At 43.7% G+C, this 25,970-nt stretch overlaps 1 protein-coding gene across 8 annotated transcripts in view; it reads left to right on the top strand.

Annotated features, from left to right (window-relative positions):
* Nucleotides 1-25,970, top strand: part of SH3BP5 (SH3 domain binding protein 5) — a 174,672-nt gene that overhangs the window by 65,551 nt on the left and 83,151 nt on the right. The window contains exon 1 of one of the 8 annotated variants that reach the window (XM_087894221.1): nucleotides 24,957-25,115. The exons of the other annotated variants lie outside the window; for them this stretch is intronic. The gene's annotated coding sequence lies outside the window, so the exon portion shown is untranslated. Of the gene's footprint in view, nucleotides 1-24,956; nucleotides 25,116-25,970 lie in introns of those variants that run through there. 8 annotated transcript variants of the gene reach the window in all.

The following is a 25,970-nucleotide window of genomic DNA, read 5'->3' as shown; positions in this document are numbered from 1 at the left end:
GGTTAATCTTTATGTATGTGTTGCAAGAACAAAAGGTTCAATGTGCACAAACATTTGGGAATGTGCCACAACATGATTCATGTGTGTGTTTGTTTGTTTGTTTGTTTGTTTGTTTGTTTATTTATTTATTTATTTATTTATTTATTTAATTTCTATACCGCCCTTCTCCCGAAGGACTCAGGGCGGTGTACAGCCTGATTAAAAGCACAAAAACAGACAAAATTTAAAAATAATTAAAATTATTAAATAATTGGCTCAATTATAAAACCCCCAAATTTAAAATCCCACATTGAAAACCAATTAAAATATTTACATTGATAGCCCGGCCTGGCGGAACAACAAAAGGTTTTGAGGGCAGAGCGAAATACACGGAGATCAGAGATCTTATGCATTTCCGGGGGCAGTTCATTCCAAAGGGCAGGGGCTCCCACAGAGAAGGCCCTCCCCCTGGGTGTTGCCAGCCGACATAATTTGGCCGATGGCACCCTGAGGAGACCCTCTCTGTGGGAGCGGACTGGCCAATGGGAGGCTACTGGTGGCAGAAGACGGTCTTGAAGGTACCCAGGTCCAATGCCATGGAGCACTTTAAAGGTGGTAACCAACACCTTGAATTCCACCCGGAAGACCACTGGGAGCCAGTGCAGCTTGTGCAGGAGGGGTGTCAAGTGGGCACAACGAGTTGCGCCCATAACTACCCGCGCAGCCGCATTCTGGACCAGTTGGAGCCTCCGGGTGCTTTTCAAGGGGAGCCCCATGTAAAGAGCATTATAGTAGTCCAGTCAGGAGGTGACAAGGGCGTGAGTGACTGTGCGCAAGGCGTCGCGATCCAGAAAGGGCTGCAACTGGCGAATCAGGCGAACCTGATAAAAAGCCCCTCTGGCCACGGCGTCATATGTTCTTCTAAAGACAGTCATGTATCCAGGAGGACACCCAGATTGCGAGCCCTCTCTGTGGGGGGCAAAGACTCACCCCCAATAGTCAGCGATGGTACCAGCTGACTATATCGCGACGCCGGGAACCACAGCCATTCAGTCTTGGAGGGGTTGAGTCTGAGCCTATTTCTCCCCATCCAGACCCGCTCGGCCTCCAGGCAGTGAGACATCACATCAAGGGCATCGTTGGAGTGGTCTGGGGTGGAGATGTACAGCTGAGTATCATCAGTGTACAGGTGGACTCTCACCCCAAAACCACGGATGATCTCACCCAGCGGCTTCACATAAATGTTGAACAGAAGGGGCAAGAGGACCGACCCTTGTGGCACTCCCCATGCGAGGCGCCTCGAAGTCGACCTCTGCCCCCCTGTCAACACGAACTGTGAGCGGTCGGAGAGGAAGGAGGAGAACCACCGCAAAATGGTGCCCCCTATTTCTAACCCCTCCAACCGCTGCAGCATGATAGATGGTCGATGGTATCAAAAGCCGCTGAGAGATCTAACAGGACCAGGCAGAGGAACAACCCCTGTCCCGAGCCCTCCAGAGATCATCCACCATGTTCATCTCTTGCATAGAAAGTTTGGCAATGCCAGCTCCAGAGTTTTGCAAAGGATGCAACAGTTTGCAGAAGGTATAAATTTAAAAGGGTGTAAGGCATACTTGGACTGTGCAGTATGTAAGTCATCAAAGTCCAAGGCATTCCCCGTGAGCAAAAGTAGCACAAGGCAGACAACAAGAGCTTTAGAACTTGTACATGCAGATTTGGTTGGGCCAATGCAAGCCAGTTTGGGAGGAGCAAAGTATGCACTGGTCATTGTATTTACTGCACTGCTATTTACTAAAGAGAAAATAGAGGTGCTGCAGAAATTTAAGCAATGGGTAAGCTTTGTAGAAACACAATATAAACAATAGGTATGCAGATACAAACTGACAGAGGTTCAGAATTCATGTCAACAAATTTTTAACAGTGGTTGGGACCGTTGGAATAAAACACAGATGCACAAATACGTACACAGCAGCTGATAATGGTGTAGTTGAGAGGTGGAATGGTCTCTTACAAACAATGAAACAGTGAAGAATCCTCACTGCTGGAGGATTCTGGTCTGAGCAGATCATATTGGGGTGAGGCCATGTTGACTGCTAATTATTTAATCAATAGGCTGTGCAGTTCATCAATTAATGATACTGCATATGCAGTGCTATATGGGAGAAAACCATCTCTCGCACATTTAAGGATGTTTGGAAGCACTGCATGGATGCATATTCCAAAGGCAATTAGAAGAAAGGGACAACCAAAGGGTAGAAAGCTCAGGTTTACAGGCTATGAGCCAGGCTCAAAGAGCTATCACTTTAGTGATAGAAGCAAGAGAATAGTGATTTCAAGGTCTGCAAGCTTTGCAGAGCAAAATTGGAACAGAATTGATGCCAATTTTTGGAATGATCCTCTTAGAGACTTTGATCCACTTAGTGATAGTAACTCACTTAGTGACAGTGTCAGTGTTCAGAGAGAGAAACTGAAAAAGCACAAATTCAGAAGAGCTGAAGAGCCAGTGCTGTCCAAAGACATCTCTGTGGTCATGTGGCCAACATCACTAAACGCTAAAGGTGCATGGAACGCTGTTACCTTCCCACCAAAGGTGGTTCCTATTTTTCTACTTGCATTTTTTATGTGCTTTTGAACTGCTAGGTTGGCAGAAACTGGGACAAGTAATGGGAGCTCACCCCATTACGTGGCACTAGGGATTATGTCCCAGTAATTTTACGTATTCTATTATTATGTCCCTTAATTCCTCCCTTTTTTTTTTAGGACAGGATGCATCCTGTCAATGGTGGACTAGGGGTGTATATTTAATGGGTACGGTCTGGAGGACCATGATATTTGCTGGGAGGGGTAGAAGACACTATGCATTGAATTAAAGGGATGAAATGGGGGAGGAAAATGAGATTTCCAAAGGTTAATAACATTTAGAAATCCAATCTTTTTCCAATCAGAGAAGAGACTGCCAAAGCAGATAAAGTCAACTGCCCCGGTCCAAAGTTGCACTGGGACGTGTGTGACCTTCCCCACTTTGGCAATTATCTCCTTCAAAGCTTGTCCTTGATCATCTGTTTGCAAACAACAATTTGTGATATTAAATTTTCCACACACACCTCCTTCTTTTGCTAACAAATACTATTTTAAACTGAGTAGGCTGTTTAGATATTAAATTTAAAGCAATAACGATTTCATTAGTTGTGTAAGCATTGCCTGTAAATTTATAATTCTATTCAGCATATAAATGGGAGTTCCATAACCATACATACCATCTTCTGCCCAGTGCCTGGTCCTTATACCTGAATTATTCTGTCTAGAGACCAGTCATTTTTCTGTGGCCTACTTCCTCAAAAACGGGTATACCCAGTTTCTCACCTTGTTGTATGGGCAGTAGAAAAAAAATAGGTTTCACAGTTCCTAAGACACATACTCTATACCATTGGCCAGGCATTTGCACATATGCAAACTTTCCACATATCCAATATAAACCATCTGGAGCATGCCAATTAACACATCCGTCCATAACCCACTCAGTCTAGTTATATTTTCAAATGGGTTACTAAGTTTGGTCTGGTTAATTCCAGATTGAAAGGTAACAGTAAGTGAAGAAAACACTCTGGCGTGTAATATATGATTTTTCACACTTATCATTGCATTATATCTCCTCCTGTTAGTCCTATGCATAAGAAAATTATTCCCAATATGGAACCATTGCATTAAATCAATCCATTCTATATGCTAGGTTCAGCTTGTAGCTGACTCCTAACCTGTTGGTCAGGCAATATATCTGTTTCTTTAAGAAACAACTGAGCCACGTAATCAGGGTTTGCTGAACCCTGTAATTAGGCTACAGTGCATAAATAAGCAGCGCAGAGAAGCATTCCTTCTTCCTGAATGATCCTGTTGCTTCCTGCGTCTTTCTGCTGATTGTTATATGGTACTGTATACCAAGAGTTACTAAAGTCTGTTTGCTTTGGTAAGGGAAGATACTTACTGGACTGATATTACTGTTTATGACCTTGGACTGTTTTACCTACACCGAGACTGCTTCTTATCTTGTATATAAAGTATTTTTCTCACACGAGCTGTACGTTTATCTCCTTCCCTGTGTGTTTCTGCTCTGCTCGTTGCATAAGCAACAAATACTTTTTACACACACCCTAACATTGGTTATGGGCCCAGAACGTTCCAGGGCTCTTTAATTTGTTTTTGCGGAAGTGAGAAGTGCAGGCAGTGGGTGTAGTAGTCAAGATGATGGCTTTTGAGCAAGGTACAAGTTATTCCACCATAACCCGGTTGGATGGTACAAACTATGTTACCTGGTCCACAAAATGCTGTCTACTTTTGCGAAAAGAAGGACTGTGGGACGTGGTTAATGATCCACCGAACATAACTGCATTGAATGCTGCTGACGAAGAAGATGCCAAAAAGATAGCGAAGTTTCACAGGGACAACGAGCGTGCTTTATGCATCATTGGCCTGACACTGGGAGCTCAGCAACTTGTCCATTTCCGGGGCAAAGAGTCTGCTGCAAGGTGTTGGACAAAGTTAAAGAAGCTCTACGTTCGTGACTCTGTGGGTGTCCATATCTACCTGACACGGAAATTATTTCGCTTACATCTTCAGAAAGGAGGAGACATGATGGCTCACCTGGACTCCATGACAGGGCTTTTCCAGGAGCTACATGAGAAAGACCTTGTGTTTACTGAACTGCAGCAAGTTTATATTATTCTTTCATCGTTGGATGACAGTTATGACTCTTTTGTTTCATCATTAGAAGTATTGTCTAGAGATGAACTAACATTGGCCAGTATAACTGGTAGGTTACTGGATGAGGCCAAACGTAGGCAAGAACGAGACCAGTTAAGGATGCAACAGCAACCAAAAGTGGAAGCTGTATATGAGAATGTCAATATTGTTAAACGCTGTTATGCATGTGGGGCTAAGGGGCACATTGCAAAATATTGTATTAATAAGAAAGTATCTGCTAGAAACTCTGCTAAACCCAGGAAAGGGTGTAATTTAGCAACCAGTTCATCTATTAATATAAGAGATGATTGGTGGGTGATTGATAGCGGTGCCTCTCAATCCATAACAAAAAACAGAAAACTGTTTCTAAACATGAAGAAAAGTACTAAAAAGGTCAAATTAGCTAATGGCTGGAATGTGACTGTAGCTGGGGAGGGACTTGTTCAATGTTCTATTAGTAAGCACCCTTTACCCATGCTTTATATCCCTAGTTTGAAATATAACCTTTTATCTGTAAAGTCATTACTACATTCTGGGTTTACAGTAACTTTTAAAAACAACAAATGTTTGCTTGAATGTGAAGGCACTGTAGTTACTGCAGAATTAGAAAATGACTTATTTGTCATTAGGGATAAGTCATTACTGTTAGTTCAGTCAAAAGCTAAATTTGGAAATGTAAAGCCGCATGATGAATGCGTACATTTACTACATAGAAGGCTTGGTCATCTGAATTTCAGGTTGTTGCATTCGACTGTTAAGCAGTCTAAAGGCATTAAGTTAAGGGCTTGCAGCAAATACCTGAACTGTAATACTTGTAACCAGCATAAAAGTAAAGTTACACCTGCAAACCGCTGCAATGGGTTTAAAACAACTAAACCTTTGGAGGTAGTCTTTTTAGACTTAATAGGGCCAAAGAAACCCAGTTTAGGGGGAGCATGCTATATTTTGAGTATAGTTGATCACTTTACCAGATATGGTTTTTGCTACCTTATGAAGTCCAAAAGTGATACGTTCCAATGTATCACAAACTGGCTTCGTTTTGTAGAAAGGAAGCAGAGGTTTAAGGTGAAATGCATTGTTACTGACAATGGAACTGAGTTTACTAACCATCAGTTGGCTAAGTTTTTGAAGGATGCTGGGATACAGCATAAACGTTCTGTCCCTTTTCGGCCAGAACATAATGCATATATAGAACGAAGAGGCCAGACCCTACAAGCTATGACTAGGACTATGCTGGCTGATGCTTGTTTACCTGATAAATTGTGGGGAGAAGCAATACTATGTGCCAATCATATTTTAAACAATGTGGTGCACTCCTCTACAGGAAAAATACCTTTTACTTTATGGCACGGGAGGAAGCCTGATTTAAGTTATATACATACTTTTGGTGCACCAGCCTGGGTGCATATACCGGTTAGTCAGAGAAGAAAGGACCAACAGAGAGCAAAGAAAATGATTTTTGTTGGCTATGAGGCTAACCATAGGTCCTACAGGTTCTGGGAAAAAGGAACAACAAAAGTTTTGTGTAGCGCTAGTGCTAAATTCCTAGAACATGAAGGCTGGGACAGGTTAGAAAAAGCAGACTATGGTTTTACAGATGTAGATGTTAAGGTAGACCATATTCCTAATGATAGTTCATCTGAGATGGATGATAAACCATCTATTAAGGTTGAAGAACAGGAACAGGAATCAGGGTTAGGGGAGGATGAACCCAATATACCTGATGTTAGTCCTGTTATGCCTAGACGATCTTCCAGGGACCGGCATCCACCAGATCGCTATAAAGCCACAGTGGTTTGCCAAGTAGATATCGAACCATCCAGTTATCATGATATAAAATTATATCCAGAAAAGGAGCAAAAAGCCTGGCAAGAGACAATGGATAGAGAAATTGATTCATTGAAGAGGCTTGGTGTCTATGAAGTTGTAAGAATACCACCAAATGAGAAACTTATAGGCTGTAGGTGGGTCTACAAGGTAAAGAAAAGTGTAGATGGGGTAGTAACCCATAAAGCTCGGCTTGTTGCACAAGGGTTCTCACAGACAGATAGAGACTATGATGAGGTTTTTGCTCCAAGTTTACGAGCGAGCACTTTGAGAACGATGCTAGTTTGGGCAGCTAGAAATAAATGCTCTATTACTCATATAGATGTCGAGACAGCTTACTTGAACGCTCCGTTGAGGCATACAATATATATGAAGAAACCTCCTGGTTATGATACACAGGATAGTACTGAGTGTTGGAGGCTACAAAAAAGCCTATATGGTTTAAGGCAATCAGGTTACGAGTGGAACCAATGTATAGTGCAGGAATTACATAACATTGGGTTCTATGAGGGCGTAGCAGATAAATGTCTGTTTAAAAAAGAACAGGATGGATGTGTTTCATTCTTGTTACTCTTTACAGACGACATTGCCATAATTACCAGAACTGACACTGAGGCCAGAGAGATTATCGGTCAGTTGCAAACAAAATTTAAACTTAGAAATCTAGGACATATACGGCATTATCTAGGGCTGGATATCCTGAAAACATCTAGAGGATTTAAAATTTCACAATCTAATAAAATCTGCAAATTGTTGAAAAAATATGGGATGGAATTATGTAAACCTGCCAAGACTCCTATGACACAAGAATTCCAGCAGGATAGTTTGCAGAGTCCACAGTTCAGTAAAGAACTGTATCAATCATTAATAGGCAGTTTGTCGTATTTGAGCAACTGGACACGGCCTGATATAGCTTTTAGTGTTAATCAACTAGCACAATATAGTTCAGAGCCTACTGATAGGCATTGGCAAGCTGCAAAACGTATTCTTAGATATCTTAAAAGAACGTTACATTTTGCTATGTATTTAGAACCAAATGCCAATATGGTGTTAAAGGCATATGCTGATGCCAGTTTTGCCAGAAAATCTACGTCTGGAATAGCAATCATGTTGGATAACTGCCTGATTGGATGGAGATCAATTCGCCAGAAACACATCAGTTTGTCTACCATGGAAGCGGAGTTTTCTTGTCTATCACTTACATGTACTGAACTGATTTATTATAAACAGTTGATGGAAGATATTGGATTCAAAATGGACTATCCTATTACAGTTTATGAAGATAACCAGGCAGCCATTACAATGGCAACGAATCTTGCTGTAAAGACAAGGACTAAATACACTGATATACGTTATCTGAATGTTCGGCAATGTGTTAAGGATAACATGGTTACATTGGAATATTGCGCATCAGAGGACAATATTGCCGATAATTTTACCAAAGCGCAAGGTGCCATTAAACACACCAATTGTTGTGAAAGATTTGGATTAAGAATCTGAAACGTAACTGATACCACTGTACAATGTATGATTTGGATGTGTACTTTTGTTTCTGTATCTATTGTGTATATTGTCCTGCCCAATGGGGAGAATGCTAGGTTCAGCTTGTAGCTGACTCCTAACCTGTTGGTCAGGCAATATATCTGTTTCTTCAAGAAACAACTGAGCCACGTAATCAGGGTTTGCTGAACCCTGTAATTAGGCTACAGTGCATAAATAAGCAGCGCAGAGAAGCATTCCTTCTTCCTGAATGATCCTGTTGCTTCCTGCGTCTTTCTGCTGATTGTTATATGGTACTGTATACCAAGAGTTACTAAAGTCTGTTTGCTTTGGTAAGGGAAGATACTTACTGGACTGATATTACTGTTTATGACCTTGGACTGTTTTACCTACACCGAGACTGCTTCTTATCTTGTATATAAAGTATTTTTCTCACACGAGCTGTACGTTTATCTCCTTCCCTGTGTGTTTCTGCTCTGCTCGTTGCATAAGCAACAAATACTTTTTACACACACCCTAACACTATATCTTCAGGGATTATGATATCACTATCTCCTAGGATTACTGTGTTCAAGTCAGGTTGATCTGATTCAGTGTCCCAATATATAGAGTTTATATGAGGAGCAATCCTTTGCACATTTCCACAATCACAGTGTCCCACTATTCCCCATAGTTCACAATCACAACAATAATAACAACAACATTCAGTGATAGTTACAATCACAGAAGCAACACAATCTGGAGAGTGCAAAGTTGCACAGCTTCTTTTGGGATCTTCAGATGGAATAAGAGAGGCCACCATTCAGGCCGGAAAGACCAAAAAGTTGCAACTCCTGCAATGAGAAAAATCACAAACAAAACCCATTCATACCACAATGACCACATCAGTTTTTGGAAATGTTTATTCTCAGTGGGTCTTCTCCAGGAATCACTTGCCACTCTTTAAGTTTTTCCACTGGTCCTTTTACATATGTGTAGTGGTCCACCCTTTGTCTTTAGTTTGGCCTGCTGTTTCAATGGTCAGCAAGACTGGGTAGGACCTGTCACAGGCTTGTCTAAGTTTTTCCTCATGTCAGGTTTTATCAGGACCCAATCACCAGGCTGGAACTTATGAACAGCAAAATTGAGAGGTAGGGTTTGAGCTAGTAGTCCTTTGTTTCTGAGGCAAGATAAAGAAGAGGAGAGGCCAAGTATATAGTTCTTTACAGACATATCTTTAGTTTTATATTGTGGAATTTCTCCCATTCTGTCCAAGTGTGGAAATCCAAACATCATTTCAGAAGGCAAGCCCAAGGGTAAAAATTTGGCTCACAGCATAGACAATTTTGCATTCCACAGAACATGACATTCCCACTGAATTCCACTGCCTCCATGATTGATTGAAGCACTTTTGCAGTAAAATGAGTCCCTTGGTTGCTGCCTATAGCTTCTTTTACTCCATATCTAAGTATAATCTGTTCCAATATAATGTTGGTGACTACTGCTGCAGTGGCTCTCATGGCTGGATAAACCTCAACCCATCCAGTAAGTGACCCACTATAAATATTTAAGTCTCCCCACTTGAGGTAGTTTAATAAAAGCAACTTGAATGCATTGAAATGGTCTCACGTTAAAGTTGCCCTCCCTTTTCTTTATGTGTAGAACTTGTTTACTAACTGTTTTACATACTATACATTTTCACATATTTGTCACAATCGCATCCATAAGCTTCTACAAATGAGATTTCTGGAAGCATCACAGCGAGACCGGCTGGAAAAATAGCGGGCTCCAATGAGCTCCACAAAAATCCAGCTGGACAAACCACTGTCGGGGGGGGGGTCTTCGGACCGGAACCATCCTGTAGGGATGGTGAAGAAGGAGAGGTGACTTGGATGACCAAGAGGAACAGGCAAGTTTCTCGAAAGGTTGGAGGCTGCTCTTCAAACTAGTGGCGGGAGTGGCGACCATTGAAAAATGACCGCTCTGAAGCTGGGGCAACCGGACTAAGTTTTTTGTGCAGGAGTGATGTCTGAACAGAGTGCTGGTACTGGGTGAGTGATTGGCCAATTCACAGGTAAAAAAGAAAATTTTTAATAACTTTAAAAGGTGTCCCGGAGTGGAAATGAGCGGCTAATTGGCACTTGGGAAAGTTAATGGAGGGAGAAGAACAAAGAGGAGGTTAAAATACCAAAACTCAAGAAAGAAAATTTCACAACTGGATTTAAAATTGGATTTGGAGAAATTAAAAATAATAAAAGAAAAAGAAACCCAAGGGAAAGTACTTTTTATGTGGATTAAAAATATTTTTGATAATTTGACATTTGAAAGAGAAGAACAAAGATTAAAATACCAAAAATACCAAAGCCCAAGAAAGAAAATTTTATAACTGGATTTAAAATTGAATTTGGAGAAACAAAAAATAATAAAAGAAAAAGAAACCGGAAAAAAGAAAAGTACTTTTTATGTGGATTCAAAATATTTTTGACAGCTTTGATACTTAGTTGCCCTGAGAATATTGTGGATTTAAGAGAGACATCTGCTGGTGGAAAGAGAACTGCAATCTTGGTTGGAAGATAGAAGAGAAAATAACAGCTGTGACCTTGACTAATGAAAGATAAATTCAGAAACTGTGAGAACTTTTAAGGAGTATTTGTTTTTTTGAACTGCTTGGTTTCAATAAAGCTTGTGGAAGATAAAGCTTTAACTAGGAGTGGATTGAATAAATATTTGAATTGGATACTATTTGGAATTAAAAAGAGACTATGGACTTCAAATTTTTAATTAAATATAAATCAAAAGTTTTAACAATTTTTTAAAATTGACAGTATGGAATCTTGGGTGTGTGAGGAATTAACGGAGATGTTTAAAAACACGTGTGAATCACTAAAGGGTAATAAGTCAGAAATTTTGCTGGAACACACAGAACAGGAAAAGAGAGCATAAACGAGCAAGAAAATAATATTGGAGGAAAAGGAATTAAATGCAAAAAGCAGTTAGATGATTTCACTGGGATTAACATTGGTAAAAAAAGAGTGGATAGGGGGGAATATCCCCCCAAAAAGAATCAATCAAAGGGAAAAGAAGGAAAGAGTGGAAAGAGATTAGGAGAAAGTTTGGGGAGAATTACTCAAGTAATATATCTAAAAATGAGAAAAAGGATTCAGGAGAAAGATACAATGAATACAAAAAAAAAAGTTAAAAGAATGGGATAAAAGGAGGAAATTATTAAGAAGTGGAATTTTGGAGAGATCAAGAAGAAATGGTTAAGAGGGGAAAAATAATGGAAAGGCGGAAGAGAAATAATATATATATTAGTAGATTTAAGGGAACTGTATTAATATTATTCATTGTGGGTCAAATAAGTTAAAGGTTTTTAATGTAAGAAGTGAATATGATCATGTATATTGCTTATAGCAAAACAGAATAGCAGATGAAATATGAAATGGCAATGGGGTTTAATTATGAAGACAAGTTAAATTAAGAGACAAAATTTAAATGTTAAAAAGTGGGATGGGGATTTTGAAAAATATATACTGTAAATGAAGAAATAAGATAATTGATGTTGTTAGAAATTAGGAATTAAGGGCGGATAATGATACTGTTTATGTATTATGTATTAAGAAGAGATTAAGATAAGATAAAGAAATATGGAAAAAGAATATTATGGTCAAAATTGGAAATATTTAAAATGTATTTGGGGAAAAAAAGAGATGAAATAACAAGATATGGTGAAAAATGATGAATTTGTGATAAAGAATTATATAAAAGGGATGAATTTGGAAAAAGCGGGAAGATTGGAATAGATTATAAAAATTAAGATATATAAGATGTATAACATGTGACCCGGTCAACACTCTGTTCATAAAATATGTATGACGAAAGAAACTTTTTAATAAAACTTGTTTACAAAAACAAAAAAGCTTCTACAAACAAGCTTCAGAGGAATTCAAAGCTTGATTTAAGGCATACAATCCACAACTCTGCACAGACCAACTTAACTTTCTAGTTTCTACCAAAACTCCTTCTTTTACCTTCTACCACTTTCTCTTCCCATTTATAAACAAATTAACTCCTTCTCAGCACCAATACCCGATTGTCCTTCTAAATTTCCTCTTAAAACTCAGCTTGATTCAAATGAACATCAGCTGTTAATACTAAATCATTTTGTTCCTCTTATATTTCAAAATCCTTGAATCTGTCAGGGTCTAACATTTTAGACAGAAATGCCACTGGCTGTCTCTTTCCTCCCCACTTGTGGGTTAAAATCCTCAAAGCCATTCCCTTATCCGTGTAACACTAGGCTCTGTTTCTAATAGTTTTGCATACCAGTCTTTATTCAAAATAGCATAATTATCTATTCACAGCCTACAATATCCAGTCAATCCTAGAAATGTCCTTAAGTCCTTCATGTGTCATTTTTCTACTTCTTTCATTAATCAAATGTTCTAAGTATTATATCTCCCTTTCTACATATTGTAATTCTAACTCATCCCTGTAACAATTCTTAAAAGGGCAACAACTTCTACTGCAGACAAACAAACAAACAAGCCATAGGTTGGAACACCTCGACTCCTAAGAATTCAAAATAAGTGTGTCAGACTCAGATTACATTCAGATGGAAGCAAATTCTGATTAAGTAGGTTAAAACATTTACAAATCTAAGCAAAAGATTTCAGAGTCATTTCTTTCATATAGGTTTAATTAAGCATTTTAAATCTCAAAAACTTCCAGGAAAAAAAAAAATCAAAATGGTATTCAGTAAAGAAAAATATATCTGCATAGCTTTCTATATGCAGGCCAAAAAACAATGCAAACTGCAAAACGTCAGAGGCAGGTATCAGATGTCACCCTTTACCCCGCCTTTCTCAGGCTGGCTCGGTAGAGAGAAAAAAATGGGTAAAAGGAACAGAAAACCGCACCCCCCCTTTCCTACTTCTCTTGCTCTTCCAAAGCAAAAAAAAAAAAAAAAGGTCCTTGCAGCAAAGAGAATACAGGGAAGGAAAGAAAGGGAAAAAAAATTTAAAATACTACTTCACCTCCTTTCTCCACTCAGCATCCTTTTAACAAAACAATTTTTTTTCTCTCTCTAACTTCACTCACCCAGAAGAGCTCAGTTTTATAAACCCCGATGCAAACCTCTTTAAGGCATTCAGGTTTGGCTGGAATCTGAATCTGCCAGCAAATGACCAGATCGAAGTCACTGGGTCAAATTTGCCAGGAGCGCTCTTGACTTCGCTACTGGTCCCAGCTGGTTTCTTCCATCTGCCATAGTGAAGGCCACTGAGCTCAAAAGGAACTCAGCTTGCGAGTAGCTGAATGCAGCTACCTCGAAGGAACTATGCCTTCGAGCCCCACATTGGGCACCAGAAAATGTAAGATCCCAGAAGTTTCCCCAAGCCACTGAGATGCTCACTGAGTGAGACTTGAGACGAGGCTTGCAAAAAGAAGCAGATTTTATTTTTGGCCAAAACAAACTACTGGGTGAAACCAGGGGTGAAATGCTCCTGGTTCGGACTGGATCACCTGATCTGGTAGCGATGGTGGCGGATGGTTCGGAGAACCAGTAGCAAAAATCCCTGCCCCCCCCCGCCCAGCTGAGCTGTGCGATCATCAGAGGCTTTTTTTTTTACCTTTTAAAAGCATTTTTTATACAACCTCTTCGAATAAAGAGGTTGTAAAAAAATGCTTTTAAAAGGCTCTGATGATCCCAGCTGAGTTGCCTGATCATCAGAGGCTTTTTTTTTTAATTTTAAAAGCAATGCTTTTAAAAGTAAAAAGTAAAAAAGATTGCGCCCCACAGCTGATCACCCCCCCTCACGCGCTGTTCTACTTACCGCATGCCTCCTTTTGGCGTGCACTGCACATGCACACCTCGCATTTGGTGCGTGGTGCGCACAGTGCTTGTGCAGCCAATGAACCGGTAGTAAACCGGTTCAGATTTCACCACTGGGTGAAACTATATCTAGAACATACAGACACAATGCATGTAAGGAACAGCCACACCTTGGGGAAAGTATGGCATCCTTTTATACCTTCAGATATCACTTAATACTCAATTCTAGCCCCCTGGCCCATGCCTTCCTTTAGCCCTGCATTGGTTGTGCAGCAAGGAACAGGGGATGAGTGCTTAGCAACAGAGGGGCTGGGTGCTTAGCAACATAGGTATTGCCTGATGTAACCCTGCCAAACCATGACATTCCCTGCCCCAGGCACTGAGTTGTACACAAAATCAAGATAACAGGAGTTAGATCACTGGTAGAAGCAAATGGCAGAGGCAATTCTAATTCTTACAGAAGCGAAATAGCAAGTTATTATTATGCCCCAGTAATTCAACCTATTCTACTATTATTATGTCCCTTCACTGGTAATCTAGTTTTCATATTCTCTATTTTATTAAAAGCATTATCTGAATATATTGATAAACTGAAACTATAATAGGCAGCCGAATGAAATGTTTATCAGTCCACCTGTTAATGGTTGTGGTATGTAGAGAATTATAATTTCAAATTTAAGAGAGAAAATGCTAAAGGAGCACAATGGATAGATGAAATGAAAGGAAGAAAAATATGTTTGGTGCTTTTAGAGTAAGAGAAAGGAAACAATATAATATATTTGAATGAAAATAGTCTGTTCTTGTGAAGTGCAGTTGTTAATTAGATTCAGAGATGTGATGGGTTAATTCTGAATAAAAGGGCTGAAATGTATGTCAGAAAATATAAATTTTATATTGTTTGTATGGATAAATGAATGTAGAAATCCATAGTTGGAGATAGTTGTTTCATTCTAGGGAATGGTGAAATAAGGGATTAGCTTCTGTGAAAAAATAAACAAGATGAAAATAGTTCAGCTGTATGGAAGAGAAAGTAAATGATACATTCATTTGAGGATGAATTGAAAGATGATATAAGAAAAGAATGTGAAATCTGCTTGTGAGAGTAAAAAGAATGGTTACAAAAGGCTATAGAAGTGTTTGGATGTTAAATAATAATAAATAATAAATTTGGCAAAAATATGTAATATTTTAAATGAATGTAAAACAGGATAAAAAGTTATTTTGCTATATGAGATGAAAGACGGGAATGAGATGTGGGGATACAGGGAAGGTAATTTTAGAGACCAAAGAATGCATAACAATAATTTAGTGAATATTTGCTTAGAAAAAGGACTCCACCCCAGTACATAGCTTAAGGATACATTCCTATATAAACATAATAAAAAAAACCCAGACAAATGTAAAAGCATGATTGATTTGATAGTTTGTGTGCATGTACATACATTATATACCCACACATATAGCTTTTCATCAATTCGTTGGATAAAAGAAGCATAATGTGTGACTTTGTCATTTTATTGGAAAACAATTGGTGTGCAGTCATAGCCTGTTTAATTTCAATTTTGAGAAACAAGACTATTTCTTTATTGCTAGAATTAAAAATATAAAGTACTTATTTTGTCCAGAAAAAGGATTTTTTTTCTAGAATAGAACAGAACAGAACAGAACAGAATTCTTTATTGGCCAAGTGTGATTGGACAGACAAGTAATTTGTCTTTGGTGCATAGACTCTCAGTGTACATAAAAATATATTCATCAAGAATAAGCAATCAAATTATACTAGGAAATTAAATAAAACAGTATAAATAGTAAAGATATAAGCAACAAGGTTATAAGCAGGAGGAGATAGGTAATATGGAGGATGAGAAGAATAATAGTAATACAGTCTTAGTAAATAGTTTGACAGTGTTGTCGGAATTAGTTGTTTAGCAGAGTGATGGCATTCGGGAAAACACTGTCCTTGTGTCTAGTTGTTCTGGTATGCAGTGCCCTATAGCGTCGTTTTGAGGGCAGAAGTTGAAACAATTTATGTCCAGGATGTGAGGGGTGTATAGATATTTTTTCAGCCCTCTTTTTGACTCATGCAGTATACAGGTCCTCAATGGAAGGCAGATTGGTAGCAATTGTTTTTTCTGCAGTTCTAATTATCTGTTGAAGTCTGTGTCTTGTTTGGTTGCAGAGCCAAACCAGACAATCAGTGGTGGAGTTGAAATAATTTAACAATAGGTTCTGTGGGCATGGCTAGGTGGTCATGTGGCTGGGTAGGTGTGGCTAGGTGGTCATGTGACTGGGTAGGCGTGGCCAACTCAACATAATTTCTTTGCTCTAATTACTGTTTTAAGTATAAAAAAAGATATACCAAAAGGTAGTTTATTTTATGCAGTTAATACTTAAATCAGAATAAGAGGTACACAAAACTAGATTTTGTTGCAAGAGTTTTACAATATGAATGAAAAACTATACAAAACTATACAAGTTTTACAATATAAATAAATTTGTATAATATACAAAACTACACAAGAGTTTTACAGTATGAATGAAAAACTATTAAATAATACCTAACAAAAAATAAAACTTATGTTAGGTATCTCCAAATTGCTGCTTGATTGGCGTCCTCCTCACTTTCTTTCACTTTTCTTCAGTTTTATTTGAGCATCATGAACTGTGTGATTTACTTGTAACCATTTTTTGACTATAGGAATAGGGTCCCAGTCCTTTAGAGGTAGGCCAATTAACTAACAGTCATTATGTTTGCTGTATCGGAAACGGTCAGGCAATTTCTCTTCTCAGAACATATGAGGTTCATTTTTGAAAAACCCCTTTCTGCTTCTGCTGAACTTACAGCAATTGTTCTGACAATATTTTTAGCTTTTTGAATACTGTCAGGAATTGCATATTTATTGGAATCTTTTAAAACATTTTCTACAAAATCCCAATAATCGTTAATTTTAATTTCATAATTAAAAATGTCACTAAATTCAAGCAATTGTTCTTCAGCTGCTTTCCATGGAACTACTAATTGTTCAATATTCCAGTAATATGGCTCCAAAAAATTGAGAAATTGTAGTTTGTTCCTATCTTGAAATTGGCTACCTGTTTTTAAATGTTCACATTCTCCATTGTGGCGGGGAAGATCATCTAGAAGAGGGTAATACTCTGCTTCACCACTTGGAGACCGAGTTAAACTTTCTTGGCCACGCCTCCTCCTTGCCCGGGTTCCTCCCCAGTTCAGCGAGGGTGTAGCAATGATGAGGCTCAGAAAAACATACTTCTCTGGTGCCGTGCTTTACAAATCCGTGGCCAGATACCAGTTCAGGCCATCCTCACTGGAATGGCCCAGCACATCACTCTGGCCACTCTCAGGAATCCGGGGATGTCATCATTCCATCGCTATGGCCCAAGGATGCCCTGTCGCTTCCTTTCCTACCCTTCTGGGTCCCTGTTATATTTGTGGCCGCGGCGTTCTCCAGGCCGCCAGGTAGAGAATCTGCATTATGGCCAGGGCAGTTTCTTTCAGGGTACCCTCGAACTTTGCTGTTCTTGGAGGGCTGCCGCGACCACTGGTGAGACTGGCCTCAGGGCGGTCCCATGGGGCATCCGGATTGCCCCTCACATCTTTCAGGCTTCTGACTCAGCTCTGAGCTTTTTTGCTGCGCCCTCAACATGAAGTAGACATGGCTCGTCCTTCAGATGACCGGGAGTGTCACTGCATTCTTTTATTTACCAGCTGAGCTCATCATTTCTGGACTATCAGACTTTCCGTAGCTTGCCAAGAATCCTTATCAGTAAGCTAAACTGCTAATCTCCACCCACATTCCTTCACACACTTTCCTTTGTTCTCTTGCCAAGAAAGGTCTGGCTGAGAAATAGCCGGCACGAACTTTTGCAAAAATGTAACAATTAATTTCTTTAGATAGGTTAGATGTTTTATTTTCTTTATAACAAATAAATGAGTTTTCTTAGAAGAAATATCTTCGGGTTTTGTTTTCTTAAAGTATGCTTGCAAGGAAAAGTCTCGATCCACTCCTCTTAATCAAGGTGCGATTGTCCCAAAGGCAGAATGGGATTAATCAGCACCCTCACAGCTTCAGCTTCCATTTCAGTTTATCAACGCAAGTACCTGGCTAGCACGTGTGGTCTCCCGTGGTCCTGTCCGTCCAGTCCGGGATCCAGGCAAGGGTTTCCTCGCCTACGAACCGTCGAGCCTGGCGGGGTCCAAGGCCGCCTGGCTCTCTAACCTACGGGGCCTGTCTTGGACTCTCACCGTCGGGACAGTTCTGATGGGGGGAGTTTCTCCCTGTTTTGGTGGCTTATGGCAGGTCAGAGGGGCATTTCAGATCACTTCCTGCCGCCCCTGCGGCTCCCTTGGGGGGAGGTACGTTTTCTTCTTCTTACTTCCAGCTGTACCTTGGGCAGTCACTGTCGGTCCCTCGGCGGTGGATGGTCGGATTTGGGTAGCTGTGCCTTACACACAGGCTCCAGGTTCTTTCGCTGCCTCTGGGGCTTCAGTTGGTCACTGGCCTCACGATTACGCCATTGTACCGGTTTCATCTGGGAGGTTTGTGGACACTTGGTTTCCCTTTGATTGTGTTAGCCTTCGCCAGGTGAGTTTCCCCAGACTGTCCCGCACGGGCTTCATCCTGGGAGGTTTGTTGACTAGTTGGAGGTTTTCACGTTCGGCTGGTCAGCTTTGGGCTCGCGGGTCATCCCGGAGATCGCACATGACGGGACTTGGGACCAGACTACTGCCCTCCTGTATGAGTGACCTGCTTTGGTAAGTCCCTCTCCTGGATGATCTTCCGCACCACAATGGAGGAGGGGCGTTGGTCCTACCTGATATGCTCCTTCTCAGGGGAAGATCATCCAGCCCCACCCTGGTGACCGTCTGGTCCATAGTCCGGGAGGGCTCCTGTTTTGTAGGTGTGTTTTTCTGAGCCTCATCATTGCTATGCCCTCGTCGAACTGGGGAGGAACCCGGGCAAGGAGGAGGCGTAGCCAAGAAAGTTTAACTCAGTCTCCAAGTGGTGAAGCAGCGTATTACCCTCTCCTGGATGATCTTCCCCACACCCTGAGAAGGAGCGTATCAGGTAGGACCAATGCCCCATCCATTAGTCTTTTATTCAAATTTGTTATGATGCTTTCCAAAAGTCTTTCCCGAGGAAGTCCAACAAATCAACGATTTTCTACAAATTTTATTCTTTTGAAGGTTTTTGAAGTAATTAATCCATCAACTTTTTTTTCATATACACCAGTGATGGCTAACCTTTTTGTCATCATGTGATGAAACAGTGTGTGTGCTTGTGCGACAGTGCTCTTGTGTGCCGGCACCCATAATGCAATTGTGCCCCATGCATGCACATGCTCCCCCTGTGCATGTGCCCTGGCCCATACATGCGCATGTCACCTGCACATGTGCCCTGCCCCACTGTGCCCCGTTTTGGGCCTGAAAAGCCACCTGCACCAACCTGGAACCCAAAACACAGTGGGTGGCTACTTCCGGCCAGTCACTTCCCTGCGCCTTCCTGCCTGGAAAGGCCCTGAAGCTGTGCTGTCCAAGATCCACGTTGGAGGCTGTTCTCCTCAGCGTAAGGAACGTCTGTCAGACTGGGTTATGGACTCCACTATGCAGCATATGACCGAGTCTGCGGATTTAAATAACTCCGCCCTCTACTAGTTGAGCCCCAGTGTTTCAACTCGGTCCTATGCTGGACAGTTGTGTCTTTCTGGATCCAGTCTGTTTTTGGCATTTTTCGCTATTTTTTCCATTCTTTTCCTCTCAAATTCGGCAGTTTTTCAAATTGGACACTTTAAATTTTTTTTCTTTTCTTTCTCCTGCCTTCTATCAGCGGCGCAAAGGGTCCTTACTCGAGACCGCCGGCAGCCGCTTTAGCGGCAGGGGGCTGCTGGCCGGCAGACCCCCTGAGGGGTGAGAGCTCAAAGTCTCCCCCTCCATCTCCCCTTACCATCGGGAGACGGACAGCTGCATTTTAACGGCATTTGCCTAGCAGCTTTGTCGGCGCTGATCTCTTGACGGGCTTTTCAAACGGCGCCATTTTTTCTGGCCGCTTTGACTGCCCTTGGCTAGAGGCTCTTCAACAACTTGCGGGCGGAACCTTCGGCTCCTATTACCAGCTGACTTGCCTCTGAATCACCGGCTGCCCTCATCTCTGTGGAGCTTCGGCAACAGCTAAGTTTGGGGACATTGATTCTGTCTGGGCTCCCCGTCAGGAACGTAACAGCCCATTTTAAAATGGCGGACGCCACTAATCAGCCTCGTTCACGCTCCGCAGCCTCCCAGTCCCGCCATCGCCATGCTAGCGACCCGGGGGAGGGAACCAGCAAACAGGGCCGCAGAAGCAAGGCCCCTTCCAAGGGATCGGCATCCTCCTCTGGCCAAGCTATCAAACCTACCAGGGAGGAGCTGAGATGGCACAGAGCTTTAGAGAAGGTGGCTCTCAGGGCTCAACAACAGCCCGTCACCATTTTGTCTGGCACGCCAGCCATTTTACCGCCCAGGCCCTCAACTCCTTCTCATCAGCCTACTATTGCCCGTTCTGATCGAGAGCTTTCCCCTGATCGCCCTTCGTCTCATGGGCTTACGTCATCGGAGGCAGAACAGGTTTTTCAAACCCTCCCAGACCCCTCTGATGCCCCAGCACCTGCACAGCTAAGGGATAGTGACCCGGGGCCCTCTTGCCCATCCTCCGGACCTGGGACTTCTCAATCCTACGCAGGGGGCGTTTCACAGCCAGACCCCCATGCTACCTTGGAAGCCAACATAGCCAGAGCCATCCAACAGGGCCTTTCTCAGGGGTTGCAACAGGGCCTCTTTCCGTCCCCTCCTCTCATGGCCAGACCCCAATGTCGCCTGGTCCACTCTGTGGACTCCGAGGATCGCCAGCCTTCTCCTGAGGGCTCTGACCAGGGTTCCCTTTCGGAGGAGGAAGAATCCAGGGAGCTAACCCTTTCTGACGACGAGGGCCTAGCTCCAGACCAGACCGCCTTTGTTGGCCTTTTCAGGCCCCAATTATTCCGTTCCTTATTGTTCAAGGCCTTGGCTGTAACTAGACTGGGGTCTCCTACCACCACTGGCACAACACCACAGGATGCCTCCGATCCCGCTTCATCCTTGTTTGCTGAGCCAGCGGTTGAATGTGAGCTCATTCCAGCCCCCAAGCTTTTCACAGACGTCGTCCAACGACAATGGGCTTTGCCTGGTTCAGCCCCGGCACCTAATGGCTTGGATAAACGATTATACCAAACTGCTCCTGCTCTTTCTGACCTTCTGCAGGTACCTCCAGTGGACGGCCCCATTGCGGCTTTGGCTTCTCCATCCAGACTTCCCAGCTCTCCTGAGGAATCTCTTTGGCCCGAGGACAAGCGGGCTGAGAAGACCCTCATCAAGGCTCATCAATGCGCGGCGTGGGCAGTTAAAACTGCCACCACTGCTTCCTTTTTTAACCGAGCCTCCCTGCTCTGGTTAAAACAATTACAAGACAGGTTACCTCCGTCTGACACTCGTACGCATCAAGATTTGAACAAGATCGTCGCCACCTTAGAGTACTCCGCAGACGCCACATTGAACTCAGCTCGGTTCTCAGCCAAATCCATCGGCTCCACGGTCACTTCACGTCGACTTTTGTGGCTCCGCCAATGGCAGGCGGACGCCAAGAGCAAGTGGCAACTCGCTTCATCACCCTACTCCTCTTCTTCTCTCTTCGGTCCACCCCTGGAACCACTTCTAGTTGAAACTAGAGACCACCGCAAGATCCTGCCATCTGTTTCCCGTCGTTCCAATTCTCGTTTTTCTCCTTACAACCGGTCTCAGTCATTTCGTTCTCAAGACTCCGGCTCCTACCAGCCTCGTTTTCAACGCTCCTTTCAGACCCAGTCTCACCAGGACTCACAGGTTAGACAGGGCAATAGGCCCTTCCAGGAGGCAGGGGAAGATCGTTCCGACGATCCAAGTGAGGGGGACTCAGAGACACCTATTGGCGGCCGTTTAGCTTTATTCACCGCTCAGTGGGCTTCTTCAACATCTGACTCTTGGGTCATACGTACTGTTCAATTGGGTCTCTCTCTTGAGTTCTCATCCCTACCCCCCCTGTTTTTCTCACTTGCCCTGTTTCCAGGGACAAGGTTCGGAGATCCCTCGTTTCTCAGGCTATCTCCCACTTAGTTGCTATCAAGGCCATCCAACGAGTACCACACGACCAGCATGGCCTTGGGTTTTATTCCCGTTTGTTCATTGTTTGCAAGTCTTCTGGGGGGTGGAGGGCCATCCTAGATTTGAAGGCTCTTAACCATTACCTAGTGTATCACAGGTTTAAGATGCACACTCTCCATACTATTTTGGAAACCATTCGCCCGGGGGACTTCCTGTCTTCCATAGACTTAACGGAGGCTTACCTCCACGTCCCCATACACCCGGATTTCCGTAAATACCTTCGTTTTCACTACCGGGGGCGACATTACCAATATTCTGCTCTCCCCTTCGGCCTTTCCTCCGTCCCCCGCGTCTTTACTAAGATCATGGCGGCTCTGGTAGCATACATTTGTTCCTTCCCCATTAGAATCCAGTTTTACCTCGATGATATTCTACTTCAATCTTCATCCTTCGAGGAGGCCCAAAACGATTTGGCCACTTTCATCCAAATTCTCCAATCTCACAGGTTCTCTATAAACTGGGCCAAGAGTCACCTGGTCCCAGCCACCTCTATCCTGCATTTGGGGGCTATCATCGATTTGGTAACATCTACAGTTTCCCTCTCCTCGGAACGCCAAGACAGCTTACGCTCCCTCGCCCTCCGCTGTATTGCAGACCGATCCTCTTCTCTCCTTAGTCTGTCTTGCCTTTTGGGTAAGATGGTCTCTACATACGATATAGTACTGTGGGCCCGTCTCCACAATAGGGAGTTACAATGGTTCCTGCTCCCTCATCAACGGAATCGATCTAGTGCTTCTCTCCTCAGAGTACCCCTAACCCTGTCCGTCATCTCCTCCCTCCGGTGGTGGACGTCCTCGGCCTTGTCAGGAGCTTGCTTCTTCAGGGAACCAATGCGCCTGATAGTCACCACGGACGCAAGCCTCCAGGGCTGGGGGGCTCACCTGGAGCATCACCTGGCTCAAGGTCAGTGGTCCGCATCCGAACAGCTCCTTCCCATTAACCTCCTAGAACTGAGAGCCATTTGTCTAGCCTTGCTTCACTTTCGGGACATTATCGACTCTCGTGACGTCCTTGTCCTTACGGACAACGTTACAGCGAAAGCTCACGTAAATAGACTGGGAGGTACTCATTCTTGGGCTCTCATGGACGAGACTCTACTACTCGGTTTCTGGGTGGAATCTCACCTTTGCTCCCTTCGCGCAGATCACATCTCAGGGGAGGAGAATTTACAAGCAGATGCCCTGAGCAGATGTCGCCTGGACAACACGGAATGGAGCCTCTCCCCATCGCTTTTCAGGGAGCTCTCAAGTCGCTTCGGGACTCCCGAAGTGGACCTCTTTGCATCGCAGGCCAACCACCAGGTCCCGAGATACTTCTCAAGGTACTGGGATTCCGGGGCCGAAGCCACGGATGCCCTCCGCAGCCCTTGGCCTTCCGGTCTCTTATATGCCTTCCCCCCCTTCCCGTTGATTTCCAGGGTACTCAGGAAGGTTCTTCAGGAACGGGCGGAGATCATTGTCCTTGCGCCCCGCTGGCCCTGGAGACACTGGTACTCGGACTTAATCTCCCTATCTGTCGCTCGACCGTGGACCATTCCGGACGACCAGATTGTCCTCGTCCAGGGTTCCCTTCGCCATCCAGATCCGACATGGTACCACTTAACCACGTGGAGGCTGAGCGGTTCCTCTTACAAGAGGCCAAGGTTCCCGCTTCCGTAATAGACGTCATCCTAGCTTCCCGCAGACCTTCTACTAATCGAATCTACAATTCTACCTGGGCCTCTTTTGCCTCTTGGTGTCAGCGCGATCGCATCCACCCTTTTTCTGCCTCAATTCTGGACGTTTTACGCTTTCTCCTGAAAGGGTTTGATGCCGGACTATCTCCAAATACCCTCCGGAGGCAAGCTGCCGCCATCTCTACAGTTTTGACTTGCAGTTCATCATCTTCGATTTCACGACATCCCGTCGTCCAACAATTTCTGCGGGGAGCTACAAATTTGAGACCTCCACCCGTTCATTGCTTCCCTACTTGGGACTTGAACAAGGTCCTCTCAGCTCTCACAACCTCCCCCTTCGAGCCTCTTCGAGACGTCTCGCTCCATTTCTTGTCCTTCAAGGTCTCCTTCTTAGTCGCAATCACGTCAGCCCGCCGCATTTCGGAGCTGGCGGCTCTGTCATCTCGAAAGGACCTCTGCATTTTTCACCACAACAGGGTAGTCTGGCTGGACCCTTCCTTCATACCTAAAATCAATTCTCCTTTTCATCGCACGCAGGAGTTGGTCCTGCCCAACTTCTGTCCTTCCCCTCAGCACCACTTGGAACAATCATGGCATACGCTCGACGTGCGCCGCGCCCTCAAAATATACCTGAGGCGTACTTCCTCCTTTCGGAAGACAGAGGCCTTATTTGTCTCTTACCAACCCGCATCTATTGGGGCCAAGGCGTCGGCCCCTATGTTGGGGCATTGGATCCATGCTACAATCTCTACAGCCTACCAAAGACAATCATTACCGGTCCCTCACCACATCACTGCCCACTCCACCAGGAGTGCGGCTACCTCTGTTGCATGGGCAACCCAGGCTACGTTGGAGGAAGTTTGCAGAGCAGCCGCTTGGATGAGCATCTCTCCCTTTATCCGCCACTATCGAGTGGACTCGTTTGCATCTGCTGAGGCGGCCTTCGGGTGGAGAGTCCTCCAGGCTGTTCACTCGGCTTGAGGTAACAGGGCCCTTTCTCTTCCCTCCCAGTGGACATTCAGCTTTGGTATGTCCCCAGTCTGACAGATGTTCCTTACGCTGAGGAGAATGGACGTTGGACTTAACTGATACGTCCGTTCTCTCTTAGTAAGGAATGTCTGTCAGCCCCACCCTTCTGGCGTGCCCTGTTCCCGGTGGGGTGGGTGGTGTTCTTTTACCTTTCCTTTTGTTTTTTCCAGAAAGACACTCCAGTCTGCGTCAGCGCCCTCGCCGAAACACTGGGGCTCAACCAGTAGAGGGCGGAGTTATTTATATCCGCCGACTCGGTCATATGCTGCATAGTGGAGTCCATAATCCAGTCTGACAGACGTTCCTTACTAAGAGAACAGACGTATCAGGTAAGTCCAACGTCCATTTGCACTGGCAAAGCGGCACTGCCTCTTTGCCTGTGCCACTGCCTCTTTGCCAGTGCGAACAGCCTGCTGCCACAGCATCTTTGCAGAGGCAGCGGCGGCTCCTCTTCCTCCTGCCAGCCTTGTGCTCCAGGCTGCAGCCAGCCAGCAGACATGATGGGTGCTGCCCGGAGCGCGAGGCTGGCAGGAGGAGGAGGAGCCGCCACTGCCTTTTTGCTTGTGCAAATGGCCTGCCGCTGCAACATCTGTAGCGTCCAGGCAGCGTCCAGCCTGGCAGGGGAAGGAGGAGGAGCCACCACTGCCTCTGCAAAGATGCTGCGGCGGCAGGCCGTTTGCATCGGCAAAGAGGCAGTGGCAGCTCCTCCTCCTGCCAGCCTCGTGCTCTAGGCAGTGTTCAGCCAGCCATGCCTGGCCTCCCCCTGCGGCAGTCCACATCAGTGGTGAAATCTAAAATTTGTTACTACCGGTTCCGTGGCCATGTCTTGTGGGGGGAGTAATGTGACTGGGTGGGCGTGGCCAATTTATTTTTTTTTTATTTTTAAAACCATTTTTTCTACAACCTCTTCGGCGAAGAGCAATTTTGCCTCATTGTAGCAAACAGCCTGCTTTACTTTCATTTTCGTTTTCAGCATAACTTGATTAGCACAAGGAAAAAAAATCTGCTCCAGCAATTTACCTCTTCGCAGCAAGCAGCAGAGCCCTGTGCAAAACAGCTGAGAGCAAATCAGCTGAGAGTCGGGAGGCAGATCCAATCAACTTGTGCTAATTAGGCTGTGTTGAAGCTGAAAGGAGCTGTTTTTTCTTGCTGTTTGCTTGCAAGGAGGTAACTGCTGCGAGGCA

The sequence above is a fragment of the Pantherophis guttatus genome, chromosome 4 (genome assembly GCF_059756535.1).
Source record: "Pantherophis guttatus breed Tessera chromosome 4, ASM5975653v1, whole genome shotgun sequence".
Taxonomy (NCBI): Eukaryota; Metazoa; Chordata; class Lepidosauria; order Squamata; family Colubridae; genus Pantherophis; species Pantherophis guttatus.
Note: the sequence above shows the minus strand (reverse complement) of the source record. Positions and strands in the feature narration are given on the sequence as shown.